The sequence below is a fragment of the Grammomys surdaster genome, unplaced genomic scaffold (assembly GCF_004785775.1).
Source record: "Grammomys surdaster isolate TR1022 unplaced genomic scaffold, NIH_TR_1.0 61, whole genome shotgun sequence".
Classification (NCBI taxonomy): Eukaryota; Metazoa; Chordata; class Mammalia; order Rodentia; family Muridae; genus Grammomys; species Grammomys surdaster.
This window is the reverse complement of record NW_021604563.1, coordinates 11018456-11044279: the sequence shown is the minus strand read 5'-3', so window position 1 is coordinate 11044279 and position 25824 is coordinate 11018456. Positions and strand designations below refer to the sequence as shown.

At 37.9% G+C, this 25824-nt stretch overlaps 1 pseudogene; it reads right to left on the bottom strand.

The window, feature by feature from the left end:
• Positions 1–18995: 18995 nt before the first annotated feature.
• Positions 18996–23706, bottom strand: LOC114626631 (annotated as a pseudogene).
• Positions 23707–25824: the final 2118 nt, after the last annotated feature.

Here is a 25824-nt window from a genome sequence, read left to right as displayed (position 1 = left end):
GCCTGGTCATTTTAAGAGAGATTGCCCCACGGCTAACAGGAAACCAGGTGTTCCCTCGCTCTGTGACAGATGTGGCAAAGGATACCATAAGGCCAGTTCATGCCGTTCCATTAGAGACATGAAGGGCCGGCTTCTCCCTCCTTTAGATGACAAAAAAAACGGAGTGGCGGGCCCTCGGACCCAGGGCCCTCAAAGATATGGGATCCGTTGGACCAAAACCCAGGAAGTTCAGGAGAGAGAACGATCAGAGTCCTCCCAGGGCGACCGTGCCGATTGGACCTGCGCGCCGCCTCCGATTTCCTATTAATCCCTCAGATGGGAGTCCAGCCAGTCCCAGTTGAACCTGTAATGTTAACCCCTGGGGCCCTGGGACTTATATTGGGCCGAGCGTCACTTACACTAAAGGGCTTGATAGTCTTGCCAGGCATAGTAGACACTCAACATTCTACTGAATTGCAAGTCTTGGCCTCTAGCCCAAAAGGAGTGTTCTCCATCAGCAAGGGTGATCGTATTGCCCAATTATTGCTTATGCCAGGTATGGAAGATGAGACAGAAACAGACACAAGACAGATTGGCTCCTCAGGAAATGATTCTGCTTATCTGATGATATCATTAAATGAAAGACCCAAATTAATCCTAAAGGTACAGGGAAAAAGCTTTGAGGGAATTATGGATACCGGAGCGGACAAAAGTATTATATCCACACAATGGTGGCCCAAAACATGGCCTGTTACTGAGTCCTCCCATTCCCTACAGGGGCTAGGGTATCAATCTAGTCCTACCATCAGTTCTACTGCTTTGTATTGGGAGGCACCTGATGGTAGGAAAGGAAGATTTATTCCTTATGTGCTCCCTCTTCCTGTTAATCTTTGGGGAAGAGATATTTTACAAGGTATGGGCTTCACCCTGTCCAATGAATATCCTATAGAGTCATCCCATATCACCTCGTATTCCTCACAGGCTAAAGCAATGATGACGAGAATGGGATACGAACAAGGAAGTGGTTTGGGCAAGTTTAGGCAAGGAAGGGTCAAACTTATTTCACCCTCCAACAAACAAGATAGAAAAGATCTGGGTTTTTCCTAGGGGCCGTTGAGGGATTCCTGCCCATACCTTGGAAAACAGAGGATCCGGTGTGGGTTCCTCAATGGCCACTATCCTCTGAAAAATTAGAGGCCATCACAGAATTAATAAAAGAACAGATGACCCTTGGCCATATTGAAGTTTCTACTTCGCCTTGGAATACACCCATTTTTGCAATCAAGAAGAAATCTGGGAAATGGCGGTTGTTACACGACCTCCGGGCATTTAATGAACAGATGAATTTGCTGGGCCAAGTGCAGAGAGGGCTCCCCGTCCTTTCTGCTCTTCCAAAAGACTGGTCTCTTCTCATAGTGGACATTAAAGACTGCTTTTTTTCCATTCCACTGTGTGTTCAAGATAGACCTCGGTTTGCCTTTACACTGCCTGCTATTAATCATGCTGGCCCAGATAAACGGTTTCAATGGAAGGTTTTGCCTCAGGGCATGGCTAATAGCCCCACCATCTGCCAGACTTTTGTGCAAGCTGCTTTAGAGCCTTTACAACAACAATTTCCTGCCATTCTTATTCTTCATTATATGGATGATATTTTGATTGCTCATAAAGAGGTTCAGACTCTGAAGAGGGTTTATCCACAGTTATCATACCTGTTAGGGCGATGGGGTTTACAAATAGCTACAGAAAAGGTGCAACTGTTTAGTACGGGAGAATTTCTAGGAACATCTATCTTTCCCACTTGTATACGTCCTCAAAAGGTTGAGATCCGCAGAGATTGCCTCCGCACCCTTAATGATTTCCAAAAACTGCTGGGAGATATAAATTGGATCAGGCCATTTTTAAAGATCCCCACAGTAGAACTTAAGCCTCTGTTCGCCATTCTTGAAGGGGACCCACATATTTCTTCGCCCAGAAGTTTTACCCCTGCAGCCCGTCAGGCTTTGCAATTAGTCGAAGATGCATTACAGGATGCACAACTTCAGCGTATTGATCCCTCTTTACCTTTTGCTCTATGTATTTTAAAAACAGCGAGTCTACCGACGGCTGTTTTGTGGCAACAGGGACCCCTATTATGGATTCACCCTAATATATCCCCAAACAAAAGAATTGATTGGTATCCAGGGGCGGTTGCACAACTTGCATGTAGGGGTGTTAAGGCAGCCATTACTCATTTTGGAATTGAGCCAGCCACACTTTTTGTGCCTTATACAGCTGCCCAAATACAAATTTTAGCCGCTTCTTCTGATGATTGGGCAATATTAGTGTCTACCTTTCTAGGAAAAATTGATAATCATTATCCTAAACATCCCATATTACAATTTGCATCGAGACAGTCCCTTGTATTTCCTAGAGTTACTTCTACAGGCCCCATCAAAGGAGGGCTTGTCGTCTATACTGACGGATCTGCCACTGGCATAGGGGCATACGTGGTGGATGACAAGGTGGTATCCAAACATTATGCTATAACATCTCCTCAAGTGGTTGAATGCATGGTCGTATTAGAGGTTCTTGAGATTTTTCCAGGTCCCCTTAACATTGTTTCTGACTCTGCTTATGTGGTGAATGCAGTGAATCTCCTAGAAGTAGCGGGGGTTATTAAATCTTCTAGCCCTGTACATGACATCTTTTTGAAAATTCAACAAGCTTTGTTACAAAGGAGAGCCCCAGTGTTTATTACACATATTCGGGCTCATTCTGGACTCCCCGGACCTATGAGCAGAGGCAACGAGCTGGCAGACAGGGCCACAAGGGTGATGGCTATGGTCCTATTGTCCCCCTTAGATCTGGCAAAGAATTTTCATAATACTTTTCATGTAACGGCAGAGACTCTACGACGCCGTTTTTCTATCACCAGAAAAGAGGCAAGAGATATTGTTGTGCAATGCCAGAATTGCTGTGAATTCTTATCAGTCCCTCATGTGGGAATTAATCCCAGGGGCATACAGCCGTTACAAATTTGGCAAATGGATGTGACTCACATACCTTCTTTTGGGAAGTCACAATATCTACATGTCTCCATTGATACCTGTTCTGGAGTTCTGTCAGCTACACCATTGACGGGGGAAAAAGCTTCCCATGTAATTCAACACTGTCTTGAGGCATGGAGTGCTTGGGGCCAACCTAAGATTCTAAAAACGGATAATGGACCAGCTTATGTGTCCAAAAAGTTTTCCCAGTTTTGCAGGCAGATGGGGGTTACTCATCTGACAGGTCTACCTTATAATCCACAAGGACAAGGCATTGTCGAACGTGCACATCGTACTTTGAAGACTTATCTATTAAAACAGAAAGGGGGAATGAAAGACATTCTTCCCCCAGTTCCCAGAGTAGCCATATCTATGGCACTCTTTACTCTCAATTTTTTAAATTTAGATGATCATGGTCGCACAGCGGCTGACCGCCACTTCGCAGAACCTGATCGACCAAAGGATCTAGTGAAATGGAAAGATGTTCTGGCTAATAAATGGAAAGGACCGGATCCTATTTTGATAAGATCCAGGGGAGCTGTTTGTGTTTTCCCACAGAATGAAGAAAGCCCATTTTGGATCCCAGAGAGATTAACAAGGAAGGTCGGAGAACCGGACCAAGATGCTGCCAGCGACCAATAACCCAGTGATGCTGTGGATCCTCCATCTCTGGGTTCCTAGTATTTTGGGGGTTCAGAGATGGGCCATAATGAATACATTCCCTATTCCTATGCCAGTGATGCATAATGCTCAGGTGTTTCCATGCTTTTTTGCGACCAATAAAACGCTGTGGAAACTAACAATAGTTATGTTTTGAAAGGGAGCCTATGTTTTATGATCATTCCCTCCCCTAATAAAACCAGTCAGTATATCCAAATTTATAACCAGTCCACAGCATGGTTGCTAATCCCTTTGATCAATGGCTTCTTTGTGGCATTAACAGAAGCTGCACAGATTTATCTTCCATGGTTATGATTAATGGAGGCAAGGCTGCCAAAGGACAGTTAAAATACGATTGGAAAGGACGGGCAGGGTCAAGAAGTGTTTCCTGGATGACCTCAGTCATTTCTTATTCTCCTTTTAGGGAGTTGGCCTTTAAACCCACACCAGTATGTGTTTGGCCCCCTTTTATCTGGCTTGTTAGTAATGATAGTACTATTTGGAAAGATACCCTACGATGTATTCCTAAAATTTGTTTTTATAGACTTTGTTGGAATGCTACTGCCTTTCCTTTTGCTTTGGTAATTTGGCTACCTAGATTTGTATCTGTGCCGGTTGAGGCACCTAATAGTTCAAGCACTTTTAGAGTGAAGAGAGATTTTGGTATCTCTGCCATTATAGTTGCCATCATTGCCACAACAGCTGTGGCTGGCGCAGTTACCACCTCTGCTTTGGCCCTTTCCTCTTCAGTACAGACAGTAGACACTATTAATCATCTGTCTGCCTCGGTCACGTCAGCACTAGATGAACAGGTCTCTGCCAACTCACAAATCCTGGGAAGATTAATGCTAGTGAATCAACGCATTGACCTCGTTCAGGAACAGATTGACATGTTGTGGCAATTAGCCCAATTGGGCTGCGAACAAAAAATGGCGGGACTTTGTGTTACCTCTATTCAATATGAAAATTATACTAGAGCAGCAAATTTTTCTAAAACTTTATCTCAGTTTTTATTACAGAATTGGACTGTAGAGTTTGAAGAGACGCTTCGGAAGTTACGCTTTGCGATTATAGAAGTGAATTCTACCAGACTTGATTTGTCCCTGACCGAAGGACTGTCTACATGGATCTCTTCAATATTTTCTTATTTTAAAGAATGGTTGGGGGTGGGTCTTTTCGGAGCCTTGCTCTGCTGTGGGCTGGCGCTCGTGTTGTGGCTCCTTTGCAAGCTCAGGTCACAGTGACAACAGGATAAGGTGGTGATTGCCCAGGCACTTGTAGCACTGGACTAAGGGACTGGATAGCCATGATTAACAACCGCCCCAAAGACCTGTTAAGACAAGGCCATAATCTGTAATACCATCTCCTCCCCCTGCCAAATGGCCCTGGCACCTCTGGGAGTTTTTCTCCATTGCACAAGAGTTGGGCATTTTGGCTTCCCTAATTCTTTCTCTCTATCTGTCCCAGGAACCAAATCCAGACTCAAGAAGGGCTCGGGTTCCCATTGCACCTTGAGGACTGTGATATGGTTGTTCTCACACTCGTTAAGCTCGGGAGGGCTCGAGTTCCCATTGCACCCCGAAGTGAGTGTAGAGACACGGGCCTGCCTCACTTATTGAGGAGGAGAAAATCTAGACCTCTCTCCTTTTGATTGGTTTGTGTCTGCCCGGCCTGAACTCTTTCACTTTTCTATGGCCTCTTCTTAGGATCACTTTTAAATAAAAAGGGGGCAAAAATTCTGTGGAGAGCTCATGGTACCACTTCAAGGATATGGGCAAGAATATTTATATTGGGCTAGGACAAAAATGTAGGCTCAGGGAAGAAATTGACATTGGGCTACAACAAGAAAGTATGGTAAAGATAAATACAACTGAGGAATTTGCTCATTGTATCTTGATCATCTTGATAAGTCCCTGAATACAGTGACCATAGCACCATGAATACAGTATATATGGACCTTTTTTATGCTTTGTTTGTTCCTTGACTACTTTGTTTATGCCTTCAAACTGATTCTATTCTCTGTATGTATCTAGAATAGTCTAAAAGCAGAGTGGGAAACAATTAAACATTGTTCAAGTTATACTATAATCTTGCCTAATTGTCTTTTCTTACTTTAATCCTCACTCCCTTGAGACCCTGTTGATTGAAGAAATAGACTTGGTCAAAATCTCAACACAGTTTTTATAGACCTTGAAAGAGCAATTCTCAACTTCATATGAAAAAATAAAAATCCCATGATAATAAAAACAATAATAAATAATAAAATAACTCCCAGAGAAATAACAGTCCCTTACCTCAAGCTGTACTACAGAGCAATAGTGAAAAATTTGCATGGTACAGAAAACAATAAGCAGGGGGAAGGGTAATGGGATAGGGGATTTCAGGAGGGGAAACCAGGACAGGGATAACATTTGAAATGTAAATAAAGAAAATGTCCAAAAAAAGAAAAGAAAAGAAAGATGTAAGGAAGCAAAAAATTAATGATGTTTGCAAAACAAAAAAGAAAATGTAATATTTGTTTATCTACAATAATATATGGTATGATATGTGTGTGTGTGTGTGTGTGTGTGTGTGTGTGTGCGTGCTCTGTGTGCTATGTATATGAAAATATAGTTCTTAGTTTTTGTTAACTCATCAAGTCCAATTTGTGCTGCTCAATACTCAGGATGACTTTGAACACAGCAGGGCATATAAACATAGGAACTTATGGTAATTATTATAGCATGGAAAGAAATCTTGCAAAGTCCAAACAGGAAAAGTCCCAACATAGAAGAAGGAAGGTATGCACAAAGTTGAACCACTAAATCAGAGCTAAATGGGAGAGGGAAAGTCAGTTTTCTCTCTGCACAAAACTTTGACAAAAAGGTAAGACAGAAAAGAACAGGATGATTAATAGTTGTGAAGAAAATGGATATTGGTAACAGTGAGAGTTGGGTAAATTAGAAAAGTGGTTGGAGATTAACTGTATGACTGTGTGAACTGTAGGAATCTAAAATTAATTTTAAAAATGAAAAAAAATTATGTAGGTATTCTTATAACAGTATATACATACAAATGTCAAAACAAATAATAGAAATAATTCTGAAAAATATATAAAATTTATTTTGAAAATTTTCTTTACTCTTTACTTTATAAGAAAGGGACTCTCTGTATCTTAATCCAGAGATTCTTGGTTAACAATTTTCACTGATTCTCTGTATATAATAGCAAGAAATTAGATAGACAAGATGTCAGAAAGTAGATAAATAAATAAAGAACACATAGTACATTTACACAATGGAATATTTCTCAGCTATTAAAAAATGGAAAACCATAAATCATGAAGTTTCAAGTTTCTCAAGAAAGAAATTTAAGACCTCAGAAAATGGAAAGATCTCCAATGCTCATGGCTTCATCAAATTAACATAATAAAAAACGGTCATCCTTCCAAAAACAATCTACAGATTTAATGAAATCCCTGTCAAAATTCTAACACAATTCTTCAAAGATATGGAAAGAACAATTCTCAATATCATCTGGAAAAATAAAAAACCCAGAAGAGCAAAGAAACAGAACTTCAGGGGGAAATCCAACCCTTGATCTCAAGCTATAATACAGAGAAATAGTGATTAAAAACTGCATAGCATTGGTAGAGATAGACAGGTTGATCAATGGAATAGAATTGAAGACCCAGAAACTAAACCACACACTTATGAACAATTGATCTTTGACAAAGAAGCCAAAACTCTACAGTGGAAGAAAGAAACATCTTCAATAAAATGTTCTGGTCTAACTAGCAAACTGCACATAGAAAAATGCAAATAGATCCATATTTGTCACTTTGCACAAGCCTCAAGTAAAAATGGATCAAGGACCTCAACATAAAACCAGACACATTAAATCTAAGAGACGAGAAAGTAAGAAAAAGCTTAAAGCTCATTGGCACAGGGGAAATTTTCCTAAACAGGACTCCAATGGTTCTTGCTCTAAGGTCAAGAATTGGTAAATGGGATCTCATGAAATTGGAAAGCTTGTGTAAGGCAAAGGACATAATCAATAGGACAAATTGGCAACCTACACACTGGTAAAAAAAATCTTCAGTAACCCCACATCCAATAGATGGCTAATATCCAAAATATATAAAGAATTCAAGAAGCTAACAACCAAAAAACTAAACAGTTCAATCAAAATAATGGTGTGTAGACCTAAACAGAGAAATCACAACAGAGGAATCTCTTAAGGCCGAGAAACAATTAAAGAAATGTTCAAAGTCCTTAATGATCAGTGAAATGCAAATCAAAATGACCCTGAGATTCCTTCTTATGTCAATCAGAATGGCTAAGATAAAAAAACTCAGGTGATAGTACATGTTGGTGAGGATGTGGAGAAAGAAGAACACTCCTCCATTGCTGATGGGATTGCAAATTGGTACAACCACTTTGGAAATCAATCTAGAGGTCCCTCAGAAAATTGGAAATAGATCAACCTGAAGACTTGGCTATACTACTCTTAGACATATATCCAAAAGATGCCCCACCATGCCACAGAGGCATGTGGTCCACTATGTTCATAGCAGCTTTACTTCTGATAACTGAAAGCTAGAAACAGCCCTGAAGTCAAACAAGGGAAGAATGGATACAGAAAATGTAGTTCATTTTCACAATGAAATACTACTCAGCTATTGAGGACATCATGAATTTTGCAGGCAAGTGGATGGACCTAGACAATATCATCCCAAGTGAGGTAACTCAAACCCAAAATAACATGCATGGCATGTATTCAGTAAAAAGTTGATATTAGCCAAATAAAGTACAGAATACCCAAGATACAATCCCCAGAACTCAAGAAAGTTAATAAGATGAAGGGTCCAAGTAAGAATACTTCAATACCACTGAGGAGGGAGAAGAAAGCAATCATGGGGTGCAGAGGAAAGGATGGACCTGGGTGAGAGTGGGTATAGCAAAGGGAAAAGGGGAACATGATCAGGTATTGGGGGGCTGGATGAAACAGGTCTTAAGCCCTGAAGGCCAGTAGACAAAAAGAGGCAACCTTAGGAAGTAGGATGTGGGGGGACATTCGAGAATGTACCAAAGACCTGAGAGGTGAGAGACTATTAGGTTTCAAACAGAGGGACCTTAAATGGAATGCCCTTCAGTACAGAAGGGAGCTTGTAGAGTCCACCTCAAGTAGAAAGACAGGACATCAAATAATTGGATAAGGTTGCCAGCCTGCAGGCAAAAACTCTGACTCAGAATTGTTTGTGTCTAAAAGAATTACAGGGACAAAAGTGGTGAAGAGACTGAAGGAAATGTGGTCCAAGGACCAGTGTAAGTTGGGATCCATCGGTAAAGGAGGCTCCAAGGCCTGGCATTATTGCTGATTCTTTGATGTGCTTACAGACTGGAGACTAGCATGGCTACCCTCTGAGAGGCCCAACTAGCAGCAGAAAGAGTCAGATACAGATACTTACACCCAACCAATGGACAAAAGCTGGGGACCCCTGTGGTGAAATTAGGGAGATGCTGGAAGAAGCTAAGGAGGAGGGTGATTCCATAGGATGAGCAGCAATCTCAACTAACCTGTATCCCCAAGATCTTGCAGACGTTGAACCACCATCCAGACAGCATACACCAGTTGATATGAGGGCCCCAACACATTCAGCAGAGGACTGTCTGGTCTGGCCCAAGTAAGGGAAGATATATCTAACCCTTGAGAGACTTGAGGTCCCCAGGATGTAGAGAAGTCTGGTGGGGTGGCAGTCTGGGGATGGGCACATTTTTTTGGATGCAGGGTGGAGGTATGAGTAGAGAAACAGTGAGAGGGTATGCCAGGATGGGGATAATGACTGGACTGTTAAAAAAGATTAAAGAATAAAAAACTATTTCCAATAATAAAAATGAAAAATATATTCCCATAGAAGCAGGAAGAGGGGAATATGATAGGAGGTTTCAGAGGAGAAGAATGGGGAAAGGGGATAACATCTGAAATGTAAATAAATAAAATATCCAACTTAAAAAAAAAGAAATGCTGAAAAATCAAGCTTTTCATTTGTATACTGATAGCCAATATATAGCTTATGGTCTGCAATTACTTGGAACTGTTCCTTTTATAGATACTGCTAGTTCTCAAATTTTGCAATTACTTATGCAAATATAACTCAATTTAAGAGATAGTACTGTTCCTTAACTTTATAGGACATTTTTTTACTAGCTCCTACTGGATTGCTTCAAACCCTTAGTGCAAAGCCACAGCAGATTTGTATACCAGGCAGATATATGCCTTACATAGGAACCAGATAGCCAAACAATCTCATTCTTTACATCATCAAAATAGTAAATTTGGTATTTCTAGAGAATGTGTACGTTAAATTTTAAAGACTTGTCATGAATCTCCTCAACTTCTATCTGTAGCATATAATGGTGTTAATCCTCAAGGACTCATACTTAATCAATTATAGCAAATGGATGTTACTCATATTTCTGATTTTGGACAATTAAAATATGTACTTGTGACTATTGACACCCTCTCAGGCCTTCTAGTTGCAACTGCTTTAACAGGAGAAGCAACTAAAAATATAATTAGTTAATGTCTACATTGTTTTTCTACACTGGCTGCTACAAATAAGATTAAAACAGATAATGGAACTGGCTTTTGAAGTCAAGAATTTGAGATATTATTTGTCAGCAATTTATCATTACCCATATTACTTGGATTCCTTATAATCCTCTAAGACAAGGTATGGAGGAATGGGCCCATGGAATTTTAAAACAATATCTTCATAAAAAAAAAAACAACACGAAGTATATCTCTATACACCACAAATTTATTTGAATCATGTTCTTTTTATTTTATGTTATTTTAAATTTGGATCCCAAAGAACTTTCTGCTGAGTGTCTATGGCACCCTATAACTAGGCATTCTTACCTATAGGTGAAAAGTAAAGACCACTTACTGGCATATGGTATGATCTCAATCAGGTATTAAATATGAGGAAGAGGGCATGTATGCATTTTCTCTGCAGGATGCTGAAGGAACATGGTGGCTGGCACAGTGATGGGTGGGACAAGCTGATGCTGAGACAAAGAATGATACTGACCTGTGAGTTTGCTGAATTTCCTGACAATGGTGACTGGGAAGCTGAACTGAACATATGCTCCCAACTCACCTTTGGCTGCCTATATCTCACACAGGACAAGATGCCTTGCCTCAAGATTTTAGATCTTACTGGCCAGAGAAGCAAAAGAGAAGTTATAATGACTCTTGTATTTTTTTTTAAATGTGACCCATTATTTGTACTCAATTACGGACTGGTCTAGAAATCAATACAATATTAAAATAACGGTCTTCATTTGGAAGGCTGGTTCTGGGCATTTTCAAAGACATATTTGGAAGTTAGCTGCAGTTCTCTATGACATTATGTTAGCAAGACATAATGTTGGGACAGGTTCTGGACATCAAACAAGTGTTAGTACATGTGTTAAGGCTCTTTTAACTGTAGTGTTAAAATTACTTTTGTTTCTTCTACAGTATGTAATGTAAGTTGTATTGATTGTACACTTTCTAATTGTGTTAGTGTGTTGAAACCTGGCATGTCTGTGACAGGAGTCTATCAGTCAGCTTTTGTTTTATTGCCCTGAGTATTACAGGAAGTTGGTATTCTAGAAAAAAAGCTTTCAAGTACTGGAAGAAGTGTCAGGATTTAAGCAGAATCAAGAGAGTAGTAGGCTTGATTATTGCTGATATAACAGATTTGTGTTACTTCTAATACTTACAATGATAGTTATTATAATTAGAAAAAGTTTAAAGACACTGGAAGGGTATTTGGAATATCACATCTCTGGATGTTTTAACTTTGCATAGTGAGGTTATGAATTTAAAGATTGCTGCTCTGCTGAGCTTTGATGCTGTAGATACTGTTGATAAAATTATCCATGGCCTGAGGTTAGTATTTCCATTTTGTTCAAGATTCAAGAATGGCATATATGACTTGATTATGCTAGCTCTTTTTGTCCTGGGAATACTTTTCTTCCTACCCTTCATGTTAAAGCTTGTCTTTAACAATATCAACGTGTTGGCAGCCAAAGTACATGTCTTGAAACTTAAAATGGACCCCCAGACAAAATTGTTAATTTAACAAGCTTTCAAGCCAAGAATGGATAAGATTCTGCACAGAGCCTTAGCAACCTAAGACAGAAGTGCATTGTTTTTGATAATGCATATTCTACGACATGCAAGGAATGCATTCTTGTCAGAATGACCTAAGACAGGTTCAGACTTGTTTACAAAATAAAACAGGGGGAGAAGTGGAGAGCTTTTGGGGCTGACTGGCAGGAATCTGACATTGGCCAAGGACAAGGAAATGGGCTTCATGCATGAATTTGACATTAGGCTAGAATAAAGAAGTAATTTCAGGCAGAAATCTAAATCTTAGACTAGAACAAAGAAGTAGGATTCAGGGATGAAAATCACTTTGGGCTAGGATAGGGATGTAGGCTCAGATAATTTGGTCATCCTGATAAGCCCTTAGAAACAATGATCATGGGAGGGATCATGGGACTTTGTTTATAGCCTTGGTTGTTCTTTGACTGTTTGTGTTTATGATCTTGTTTGTTGCTTGACTATTTGAATTTATTGTATTGCTAGTTCCTCAACCTAGAACTTACTTTAATATTTACATGTAATTAAAATGGTATAAAAGCAAAAAAATATATTTTAAATGTTAATTAAAAGTCTTAGTTTTAATCCCAGTGGTATCTCAAACAAAAAGAGTTGATTTTATTTTTATAATTTGAAGTGATCTCCTGTAGAGATAGCAAGTGAATTAATACCTTTTTTTTCCTTAAAGGATATCATTGGAAAAATATAGTGACAATGTTATAAAATCCAGTATTCATTAAACACGGAATTATTCACAGTCTTTCTAATAATAAAATGGAATTCTCCTAATGATAACCAGTGCATAAATGACTATGTTTTGAAGAAATATTCTTCATTCTTACCTTGATATATGAAAGAAACAATGCATTCCTATTTAAAGCCAACACTTATTTGACTCAATTTTCCATGATATATTTCTTCATCTCTATTCTATTGCTATAAAGAAATATCTTGACCAACATAACCCTTATAAGATAAGCAATTAATTGAGAGAGAGCTGGATTACTGTTTCAAAGGCTAGCATGTTATCATCATGGTGAGTACATGAAGATATGTAGCAGGGCATGTGCTGGAAAACTAGCTGAGAGCTACATCCTGATATACAGGCAATGGCTAACCCCAGTGGCACACTTGCTCCAAGAAAGATACATATCTTAACCCTTCTAATCCTGTCAAAGAGTCCCATTACCTGCTGACTAATATTTCAATTATATGAAATACATCATATTCTGATTATGGTTTTCCCTCCATCCACTTCTAGTTTCTCCCATTCTCACCTTCTATTCAGGCCCTCACCCTTTCTTTCTCTCATTAAAGATAAACAGGCATCCAGGAAATTGCATCCAGGGGATAATAATAAAATCAGATAAGGTAAATAACAAACAAATCAAAATATTACAAAGCAATCAAATAAGAAAAAAGACACAAGGAGGGAAAACATAAAGGTATATAGGCACAGAGATACATATATTCATACACACAGGAATCACATAAAGACATCAAAATGGAAACCATAATGTATATGCAAAATACCTATAATGTGAAAAACATGTCTTGAATTAACATTATAAGACGAAAACTCCAAATACGCTGTAGACCTAACACTTAAGAGTGTTTTTTTTTTTACATATTCAGTATGTAAGAGTAGAGGGCCCTGCCGGGCACAGGTGGAAGATGAGATCCTTGACCTCATGAAGGCTGGACGCCCCAGGGGGTGGGAATTTTGAGGGTGGGGAAGTGGGACTGGGGGGGTAGGTGGGGGTTACATCCACAGAGAAGAAGGAGGAGGGATAAGGGGATGGGGGGTTCCCTGGTGGGTGGAGGATGGGGTAAGTGGATAACATATGAAATGTAAATAAAATATCCAATAAAAAAAAAAGAAAAAAAAAGAGTGTTTTTTTTTTCCCTAGAGCTACTCCTAAGAAGAAAACTAATTTTCCATTTACAAGTGGCTATTAATTGGTGATGGCTTCAGAGTTAGGGATGGAAGTGTGTTTCCATTTCTCTTTCACCTCTAGGACCCCAAATTGTGAGAAATGATTTTCTTGCTCCACTTATTAACTTGTAAATTTCATGATTTTTTTACATATTAGTAATATTCCATTGTACAAATATGCTAAATATCCTTTATCCATTTACTTGTTGCTGTACATCTAGGCTGTTTTCAATTTCTCAATATTATGTTTAATGTAAACATGAACATGGATGAGAACTAATCTCTAAAGTAAGATATAAAGTCTTTTTGTTGTGTTGCTTAGAATTGGTATAGCTGGATTTTGAGATAAGTAAATTCCCAACTTCCAGAAGAACAGTCATACTGATTTCTATATAGTCTGATACCTAAACTACCTAAATAATTAGAGAGTAATGAGGGCATTTGTTATGACATTTTAGTCCAGAAAATTGGAAAATCTAAAATAAGTGGACAATATTTTAAATAGATATAACCTACCAAAGTTAAATTAAGGTGAGCTAAACAATTTAGACATACCAATACCTCACACTGAAATAGGAACACTAGTCAAAATCTCAGCGCCAGATGGTTTCGGAGCAGAATTATATCATAATTTCAAAGAGTAGTTAATTCCAATATTCCTTTTTTTTTTTACTCATAAAAGAAGCACTAGGAACATTAACAAATTAGTTTTATTTTACCATAGTTTTTCTAATACTTAAACTGAATAATGGTCCTACTGAAAAAGAGAATTATATAGTAATATCCCTTAAGATCAAAGAATCAAAAATTCTCAACAAAATACAAATTAAAATAAAAAATACACCAAAAAATGACCAACCATGTTTAAGTAAGATTCATCCCAGAGATTCAGGGATGGTTCAACATGCATAAATCAATAAATGAAATTCACCATATAAACAATTTGACATACAAAAACTACATGATCATTTCTGATGCACAAAATGGGTTTGGCACAATACATTCTTAGTGAGAGAAACCAGGAAAATATTTCATATTAATACTAGAAGTTTACAGCAAGCTCGTAGTCAATGCAAATTATCAGTGATTCTCAAACTTCCTAAAGCTGCAATCTTTTAAAACAGCTACTCATGTTGAGGTGATCCCAATGATAAAATTATTTCATTGTCACTTCATAGCTCTATTTTTGCTACTGTTATGAACATAATGTAAATATCTGATATGAAAAAATATATGATATGCAACAAGAAAAGTGTGGCAAATCAGAGGTTCCAAATGTTAACTTAAATGGTGAGAAAGAACAGTGCCTTTCTAGTAAAATCAAGAAAAAAAACAAGGTTATCTTCTCTGTCCATGGTATCCATTCAATAATGTACTTGAAGTCTTAGTTGGAGGAATATATAATTGGAGGAGATGAAGAATACACAAATTGGAAAGGAATAAGTCAAAGTATCACTATTTTCAGATGATATAATGTGTCCCTAAAAACTCTACCTGGAAACATTTACCACTGAGAAATGCTCTTAGCAAAGAAGCATAATTCAAAATGAAATAAACAGATCAGTATCTTTCCTATACACAAATGATAGTCACACTGAGGAAAAACTCAGGAAACAATACCCTTTACAATAGTCTAAAAAAACATATTTTGGGATAAATCTAATCAATAGAAAAAGACAACAAATTAAGACATTGAAGAAAAGAATTGAGGACTATATCAGAAAATGGGAAGATCACCAATGTTCATGGGTTGATAAGATTAATAAAGTAAAAATAACCATCTACCAAAAGCAATCTACAGATTCAATTCCATCCCCAAGAACATTCTGACACAAATCTTCACAGAACTCAAAAGAACAATTTTCAATTTCATTCTTATGTTCTTAGTTTGTGTAATTTAGTTGATGTAGTTTCTTGTTGCCTAAAGGCTTAAGTCTGCAATTTAATCAATGCTGCAAATTTATTAACTTTAAAAATTGTTCCTTCTGTTCCCTAAGCTTTGTATTCTTGTCTTCATTTAGATTAGTTGAACATATTTTAAGCTTAGGTGCATATGTATTATACTTTTTTGAGTATGTCATTTCACATTCTTTTAGTGATTTTCCTGAATCCTCAAGTAAATGGTTAAATGGTTAAATGGTTTAACTGGTTAAAACTAATGTTTAAAAAAATATAATTATTAATACCTATACTAGCAAAAATACAGCTCTTAAACACAAGTCATGTTTATTTATTTATGAGAGTGACATTGAAGTATAAATTAATTGCAGAATTAAAAGACTACTAGAGAGAAGCAAAGTGACAATAGAAAAAAATAACTACAAAAAACACATTATTTGAAATAATAAAATGATAAAATATATACTTGTTAATATTTTCAAAAGACTGCCTGATCAACTAACATGAAATGAGATGAGGGGTCAATGGGATCCTTTGACTGAATAAAGGATAAAGGCATTTTCTGCCAAGCTGATACTTTTTATTCAATTCCTGAATAGAATGTGAGAATTGAAACTCCAAAAGTAGCTCTCTGATTTCCACACATGTTACAGTATGAGTACTTCTACATACGCAGACACACACACACAGAGACACACACACACTCATGCAACCATACAATACACATAAATAAATGCAATTTCATTTTATAAATGATAGAAAATACATATTCACAAACATTAAAAAATATTTTAAAAGTTAGCATGAAAATTTATACAAAATGATATAGAAAATTTAAGAAACACAGATTACAAAAAGTAAGCTTTATTTGGATTAGTTAAATATACTTCAAATAAAACCATTTTCAATTAGAAAACTTCAGGTTTTTCTGGATTCACTGGTTTGTAAATTCAATCAAGCATTAAGATTTAAACCAATTTTCAGCAAGTCCTTTGCGGGGAAGGGAAACAAGGTAAACTTCCTGACTCATTTTCTAAAGTCAATATCAGATATTTTCCAAACTCAAATATAAATAACACTGGGAAATTATACTGTAATACTTTCTGTAAGTCTGCTGAATGTAACTTTTTTTTTCATTTTTATTTGTTATTTTGTTTATTTACATTTCAAATGTTATCCTCCTTCCCAGTTTTCCCTCCACAAACACTATATCCCCTTCCCTCCCCCTGTCTCTATGAGGGTTTTTCCTTATCCACACACCCATTCTTGCTGCCATGTACTAACATTCCTCTACCATGGAAGCCTCCACTGGGACCAAGGGGCTAGATAAGGCAATTCTCTGCTACATATCTAGCTGGAGCCATGCCCCCCCCCTTGTGTTCTCTTTGGTTGGTTGTTTAGTCTCTGGGAGGTTTGAGGGTTCTGGTTGTTTAACATTTGAAACTATCATGAAGTCCCAGTATTCATTCACTAAGAAAGTTATAAATTAAAATCCATTCAGAATTTATTCAGGGACTATGAAAGAAAAAAAATGCAACATGCTTAAATTGTATGTTATTGTGTATAAAAATGAAAGTATAAATAAATACAAATGGGTCCTCAAATAATATTTTATAAAAGGTGGAAATTTAACACAAATGACTATATATGGCACAATTCTATGTATATGTTATATGTTATCAAGTGACATGGATATTTTTAGAGAAAGATACACCTCATTGATTTTATTATTGTCAGGAGATAACTTATTCTTACATAAATTTTGATAACAAATCAGACAATAAGTCTTCTTTCTGTGATCTAGAGATATAGCAACTATGACATTCATGATACTGATGTCAGTATCTGTGATCTAGAGATATAGCAACTATGACATTCATGATACTGATGTCAGTATAGCACAGCATACTGTCCTAAAGTAAACAAGTTTTTCAAATTAGTCTTCCTTAAAACAGTGAAAGAAACTACATTGTTGTTCATACACAAACAAGTAAAAAATCACAAATTAACCTTTCAGAAACACTTTGTATTATACTTTCATGTAAGTTATCATGTACATAGCAGCTACGTCTATACCAGTCTTACAACAAAGATAGATAATGCCATGTCCTATCTTAATATAATTATTCTTTTTTTTTTTTTGGTCAGGAAATTTTATTTGAACATTCTAAAGCAATAATGCTTTAGATGTTACTTAAATGTCCCAGACAGGATTAACAAAATTAAATGTTTCTAAATTACAAATTTAGCTCCAGTAGGAGTTTCATAAAAGAAGAAAACAACCCCCTCCCAAAAGAAGTATGACACACACATTTTGAAGAAACTCCAATGTTTCATGCAATGGTAGGCAAGATGTAAAAGGCCACCCAAACCCATACGTTTCTACACCAATCATCATCCCAAAAAGACCTCCAGTCAATCTGTACATCCAAATGCATCCAGGAACCTACACCTATATGACATTATTAATGTTATATACATTTATTGTCCCCCTTGTTTTTTTTTAATAATTTCTTATGTAAAGCCTTCATTGAAACCCCCCCCCAAAAAAAAGATGTAAGACTAACTTGAGGGGAGGGAGGGGAAGATAATTACTTTAGACATTCAGTTAAAATGTAAATTATCTAAATCTCCAAATGTTTAATAAAAACAAGCATCTTCTCCATTTAACACTTTGCTTGCTATCTATACAGTAAATTGTATCATAGAGAGTACATCTCTATTTTCATACTGTATCTTCTTTGGATGGAATTGAGAAAGCTGGTTAATTTTAAGATAAATAAATGAGGTTGATCCAACTAAGATTAAGATGACAGCAGATACATTCCATGCAGAATTTAATAATTTTAATTTTTTTTTTTAAGGATGCAGTTGAATGGAGGGACAACTGAACAGGTCAAAAAGAACCCAGGTTCAATACATAAAAATGTCCCACAACACATCAACAATGGCAGTAAAAATAAGAGAAAAAGTAATCTTTCTGGAACATCCTTTTTCAATAACATAGAAACACCAAGTGCCAGGAAGATTTCTACTTATGGAATTTTAACATCCAAGTTTCCCTCTAGTTATTTTATTGGAACAAATACTTTAAATAAACTATTTGTCCTCTTCACTGAAGAGAGCTGGTCTATTTCATCTTTAATGAGCTAGTTTTGGGAAGATTAGCCATGTACTGTAGTAATGCCTACTGCATAAAATCCAAGCATCTGCTGTGAACAGTTGGAGAAAGCAGTCAGTAAGAACCTAGGATCAAAGGAAATAGATGTTACTTGAAGCCATCCACAAGAGACCCACAAAGTACCCAGTGTTAAGCCCACATCTCTTCTTGCAATTATTCTTTGCTGTGCAAGTTCCACCCTCATGAAAGAGAAACTGATCCAGAGTCCCCGGCTGGCCCAGGCCTCTAGTCAATTTTCACATTAGTGTAAATTTTTCGAACAAAGGCACTTGTTCCCATGTAACCAATTGCTCCACACATTATCCCCAAAGCTGTGCTAAATACCTCCATATATCCAAAGTAAAACGATGTTTGAAATAAGCCATACATCTTTGTTTTGAAAAAATAGTAGTAAAAGGAATACACGTAAACATAGATTGCAGTTGACGCAACAGAGAGAAAACTAGTCCATTGCCACCTGTGGTCCTCTGCGTTCAGCAGGAAGTACGTGCAGGCGATGGTCACGCAGATGGTCACAATGGACAGGATGACCAGCACCAGCATCATGAAGCCATAGACACAGTACATCTTATACACCCAGAAGGACGTGAAGATAAAGTACATTTCAATAAAGATTGAGCCAAAAGGTAAAATTCCTCCCAGGCAAACAGTAACTGCAGGCTCCATAAACCATTTTTTCTCCGGGATGGGACAAGGCATGGCATTGACACGACAAGGGAAGTTGGGCTGACCTGACAGATTGCGGCCCGGTATTGTACCAACGAGGTTTAGAGGAAGGATAACAAAGAAACAGATGCAACACACGGCCACCATTGTTCCAAAAGGAATGGCTCTAGAGGCATGGTAATAAATGGCTATAAAGTTGATGAAGAATGCAGTGTCACACACCATAGCTGGGATAAGGAATGCCCCAATAAACATCTACTTTATCCATCTCCTTCCTCCTTGTCTAGCATACAGACTCCCTCCAAAGCACCCATTCACTGGAGATGTAGCCGCATAGACAAATATGGCTGTGCTGAGCATTGAGCCCGTCTCTGTATATAAATCCTCCATCATGGCTACAATAATAACAATGAGAGACACAGCAAATATCTGACATCCAGAGCCAATGAGGGAGGAGAATATCAGGGGGTGACTTGACGATCTGAACACATCCCCATGGACTTGCTTCCAGACATACTCATCTCCTAGGTCTCTGTCCATGTCATTCATTTCTTCTTTTTTACTGTATCGGGCATAATCTTTTCTTAGAGTTCTCATTAAAATCATTGAAACTAATCCCACTAAGAAGATCACCATCATGAAGGAATTAAAAATTGAAAACCAGTGAATCCTATGTTGAAAAAAGCATGAATCAAGATATTTATCAAAACGATCTTCAAATTTTACATCTGATTTTTTCCATTTTACCGAATACAACATCTGTATTTTAGTATTTGGAACCAGTTTGACTTTTCATTCACTAGTTAGATTAACATCAACAATTCGATTTCCATTAAAGACTATTTCAAGTTTTTTGTAGGTTCAAAGATAGTAATCTTCCCCATTTTCATCTGCTTCACCAAAAATACCCCATATTGGTAAGTCATCTATGTATATCTGATACCAATAGTGATTCTTGATAGCATATACACAAATGCATCTCTCTTCCCTTTATCTAAGTCAATTTCACAGTAAGTACCTGGCATCACATCATCTTTAAATTTAATATCCAGGCCACTAAATTCTAATTCAACTCCTTGAAGTGCTTCTCCCAAAGTTTCATGGTAATGACTGATACTTTTTTTTTGACCCCACACAAAATGGAAGTGAAAAGTATTTATATGTTTCTTGGCGATTGTGGTAGGGCCCAACAGTATTCATCCATAAAACAACTTCTTCTTTATCTTGATACGTGTGTTCGTGCTCATCAGACCGAGCCCAGGGCAGCAGCAGCAGCAACAACAACGTGATATGAATGTTTTCCTCCACTAAAATTGTTTGTGTTCAGTGCTATAAATCTGAAGTCTGTATTGACTAAAACCTTAATATGAAGAATATGACTGCATAGAATATTATAAATAATTTATAACTGAAATAAAATGAATCATGTTCTTGTAGAGTCAAGAGGAGTAGAGGGCTATAAAATATGAAATGGAAAATAAACAAACTTCTAATGAGTGAAAAGTTGTGCACCTGGAATAAGGTAGAAGTTATATGATTATGTAAAATCATGAATGTTAACCAATTAATTCACTTAGAAACAGAATTATATTAAATGTAGACCATCCAAGAAATGATAAAATAATAATTTATTAAAGAATAAACAGATAAAAGGAAACTTAAATCCAAAATGGTTTTCTTAATATTTTTAGTTTATCAACTAAACCACCCTTCATAATAAATAAAGAACACTTTTAAAATATTGTTCTTCCTTGAAATAAATAAATAAATAAATAAATAGATAGATAGATAAATAAATAAAACAACTGTTAATTAATCCCATGCCACACAGTAATATCAATGCTCACACAGAGAGAGTTCTTTCATAATCTAAAATAGTCATAAGTAATTTGTATTTCAAATTATCTGTATTAACATGACAACACATTTACCTTAAAATTAAAAGAAATATTTCTCAAGAGTATTTTAATCAGGTTAATTTTTAAATGAATATGTTTGGCATATTAATATAGTAGTAACTTGAAATGGATGATTAATAATATCAGAAATCCTGAACAATAATACAATTTAGACAATATTTGTAGGAGGAAGTCCATACAGCAGTTGGGAATGATCCTGCCACAGATAAACAAATGTAAACATATATTTAAATACCAAATAACCTTCAGCAAATCCTACCAGCATGTGCCACCAATAAAAAAGGGAGAGAGGTGGAGAGCCTTTGGGCTGCTTTGCAAGAATTTGACACGGGCCAAGGACAAGGAGATGGGCTGCTTGGCAGGAATATGACATTGGCCAAGGACAAGGAAGTAGGCTTCAGGCAGGAATCTGATATTAGGCTAGAACAAAGAAGTAATTTCAGACAGGAGTCTAAATTTTAGGCTAGAACAGGAAAGTAGGCTTCAGACATGAAAATGACCTTGGGTTAGGACACAAAAGTAGTCTCAGATACTTTGGTTATCCTGATAAGCCCTTAGAAACAGTGATCACAGGAGTGTTCATGGAATTTTGTTTAATGCCTTGTTTTTAATTTGACTATTTGTGCTTATTGTCTTGCTTGTTCCTTAACTATTTGCATGTATTGTATTGCTAGATCCTCAATCTAGAACTGACCTTAATACATGCATGTAATTAAAATGGTATAAGAACATAAATGATTAGGGGGGATGGGATGGGGGTTCTAGGGAGGGGAAATTGGGAAAGGGGAAGACATCTATATTGTAAATAAATAAAATATCCAGTAAAAAAAAAAATTAAAAAAAAACCAAATAACCAGCAAAGAAACTGATAAAATGAGGTAAAAGGCTACAGTGCATTGCATATATTATATAAAAACATAACTACAAATTGATACTTAGAAGATGGGAAAAAAGGAAATGTAAATTGTGGCACACCCCTACCTGAACTCCAAGTACTTCACATAAGTATGCACTTTGGCCCTAATCTAGTGTTACTGTAGTCATGGTGGACTGTGGGTTTAAAACATGATCCATTCTATGCCCTCTCACTTTGCTCAGAGATGAACTCTATCTTTTAGTGTCTATACACTGGCTACAAAGGAAATCTCACGAAATGAGATTTATTAGAGGGTCTAGGGTGTGGAGGGGTAAATCCAGGGATGGCTGCCCTCTGCTTCCAGGAGCAGACAGCAGGGAATTCGACAAAGGACAGGGCTTATATAGGATTTCTGAAGGGGTAGAGATTTTCTAGATTGAAGATTGGTCAGATTTCAAGTCCTGAGTTTGGGGAGCTCAGGGATTGCTGAGTGTGTGTGTGTGTGTGTGTGTGTGTGTGTGTGTGTGTGTTGGTGGTGGGGTTCCTGTTCAGGGATTTGTGGCCTTTAATCCTCTTTTCCCTGCATCAGGCCCATGGGTTAGGGTGGGAGGTCCTTTCTGGCTGCAGCTGGCTTTTGCCAAGGTACCATATCTGTGGGGATGCTCACGGAGCCTAGAGCGGAGGTGGGGCCATTGTGGACAGCTCCTGCAGTGCTGTTTGACCAAGGCTGTATGTTGAGGCAGAAAAGGTGATATGCCACTTTGAGCAGCTCCTGTGAAGGCTGTGGCCTGAGGAGATGTGGTGCTATCATGTAGATAGGAGCATCTAGATTCATCTTAGCCCCAGAAAGAATGTTGTAGAAGAAAACTACTTTCTGTATATACTATTTATTTATTTATTTATTTATTTATTAAATCAAATCATAATTTTTACTTATTTACACAGGGGTTATAACAACAAAAAAGGCAGGATGTGGGGAAGGGGATGATACCAGAGTGTGGGTGTTCAGGGGGAGTACAGATATCTTTCAGAACAGGGTGTCAGCTGGGTGAAGGTTCAGGGGACAGGACACTAGATTAAGCTATGATTCACTTGTCCTTATCTAAGTTGGTATTATCTACCAAGGCTACCTATTTACAAGGTCTACGCCTACTCAGCCTGGTAAATTTCCACAAAAGCTGCAGGTTTACAATAGCTTATAGCCATCTGTTTCAATGTTTTTCCACAAAGACCCAAGATTTGACGTTAGTATTCTGTCTAAACCCCACCTCCACAGTTATCTGGTAACACCCAGGTATTATTCTCACCACAGTTATCTGGCAACAGCCAGGTAGGCGTGCCCACTATAAAAGGGGCTGCTTGCCTCCTCCTCTTTCTCTTCTTGTAGGGCAGATCTCACGCCCGGGTCGCGCGGGGGCGTCCTGGGTGTGGGCGTGGCCGAAGCCCATTCGCCCACACACAGATGTCAGGACAGTCTCGGGATGGTGGGCGTGCAGAGCTGACCACGGAGAAAAAGGCTTCTCATCCCCTGTCCTGTGAGCTGGCGTGCAGCTGGCTAACTAGAGTACAGAGAGCGCTGGGGCAGATGAACAACTTCTCTCCCTCCCCCTGCCCCGCGCGGACAGGGGAGCGCGCAAGCCTTGACTTACTTGAAGGAAGAGTCCAGAATTTAGGAGACATGTGACGATTTATAATATGTTGATTTATTAACAGATGACGGGCTTGGGTGGTGAATGATGAAACGCTCTCCCGAAAAATGTCGGAAGGTGTCTTGCTTATACATTGGAAATGGAGGAGAAGGACGGAGCCAGAGAAATCTTGAGGCAGAGATTTGTTCTCTCCACCCCCTTTCTGCGCTCTGGGGAGTGTGGGCAAATTACAGTCCCACATCTTCTCTCTTACTTTCTTGCCTCTAGCTTCTCTTTGTCCCCTCACCCTTCCCCCCTTCCCTTCCCCTCTCTCTCCATGTGGTCATGGCTGGCCTCCACTTCTCTCCTTTCTCTTACCTCTTTCTCCACCCATCTTCTCCCATTTTTCTCCCCACCTTTGTCCTCTGCCCTGAATAAACCCCCTCCTCTTTGGAACTGTTTGGTCTGGTGTTGTCTGTTCTAAGCTGCACACTGAAGTCTAACACTTGGTGTTAGTATACATGTATGAGAGGCCTATTGCTGATTTTAGGCCTATGGCTGATTTTAGGCCTTCAGTGTATAAGCAGGGATGGCCCTGACATCTCCTTCCTTCTCTAAGTATAGAAGGGCTGTGGCAATTCTAATCTGCAGGGATAGAGGCCTGACCTCCAGTAATTTAAGGGGACTTTGTAATGGCTCCAGTCCCCCTGTCGTTGTCCAGTGAGGCATGAGGGCCATACCCATCCCAATGTCTTTTTCCTGGAGAGGGGATGCGTTTGAAATCAACCCCTATACAGTCAGGCTTCTCCCTCAGGGAACCCAGAGAGGTATTTTTAACTTTTATTTATATTCCCTCGCAGTGCTTAGCCTCGCAGCCTAAGCAAGAATTCAGATCACCAGTCGGAGGGGGTTCTAGGTGGCCCCCTCTCTGAGAGAAAGAGAAAGATGAGAGCTGGTACAAGAACTGGTTTTCAACCTCTCCATGGTTGTCAACCCTATTTCCTCTCATCTTGGGACCATTAATTGGGTTATTTTTGCTTATTTCTTTTGGTCCCTGGGCCTTAAATAGACTAACTTTGTGAAACAACAGATAAATAATTTGGTAGCAAAACCTATTCAGATACATTATCATAAGTTAGCTATGGAGGACCACAAGACTCAAGATGTGGTTGTTACTCAATCCAGGGTGTTCCCAAAACCCATCTCCACCCAACCTAAAAGAGGGGACTTCTGCCCCTACACCAAGCAGAGAGGGGCCACCCAGAACCCCCTCTGACTGGTGTTCTGAACTCTTGCTTAGGCTGTATATACTCTTTTATTTTTTTGTGATCCACATTCTTCAGAAGTTTGCCTTTGATATTTTGTGGAACAAGATACTCCTAGTGTTAATATAATAGAATTAAACACAAGTTAATGTAAATTAAACAGCCTGTTAAGAATGTCTGGATATATAAAAATGAGAATACAACAAGAAAACTGTTCAAGAAATACAGAATACAAGTTTCTAATCTTATGCTTTAAGTGTGTGACTTACCCACAAGCATATGGAACTTTCAAGAAGCCAGGGCATCACCCACCATTCAAAATAAGGTACTAAAAATGAATTGGGAAATAATTAGTATGGCAAGGCTCTCAATTAGAAATATAGTAGCATTTCAATATTTCAGCAGAAAATGTTTTTTAAATATAACAAAATATAATAGGACAAATTAAAACCCACTATATTAGTATTTAATAAGACAATTCAACACAAGGAAAAGACCCCAACACAGGGCATGAGAATCAAAGATCCACTCACTCACTCAACAAACTGAAAGCCATATGTATAGATATTTGAAGGTCATATTCAGGAACTTACTGAGACTAAAATTACTCTTAATAACATTATAAACACAGTGAATGAATATATCAATTTTTTTTAAATTTTTATTTATTTAT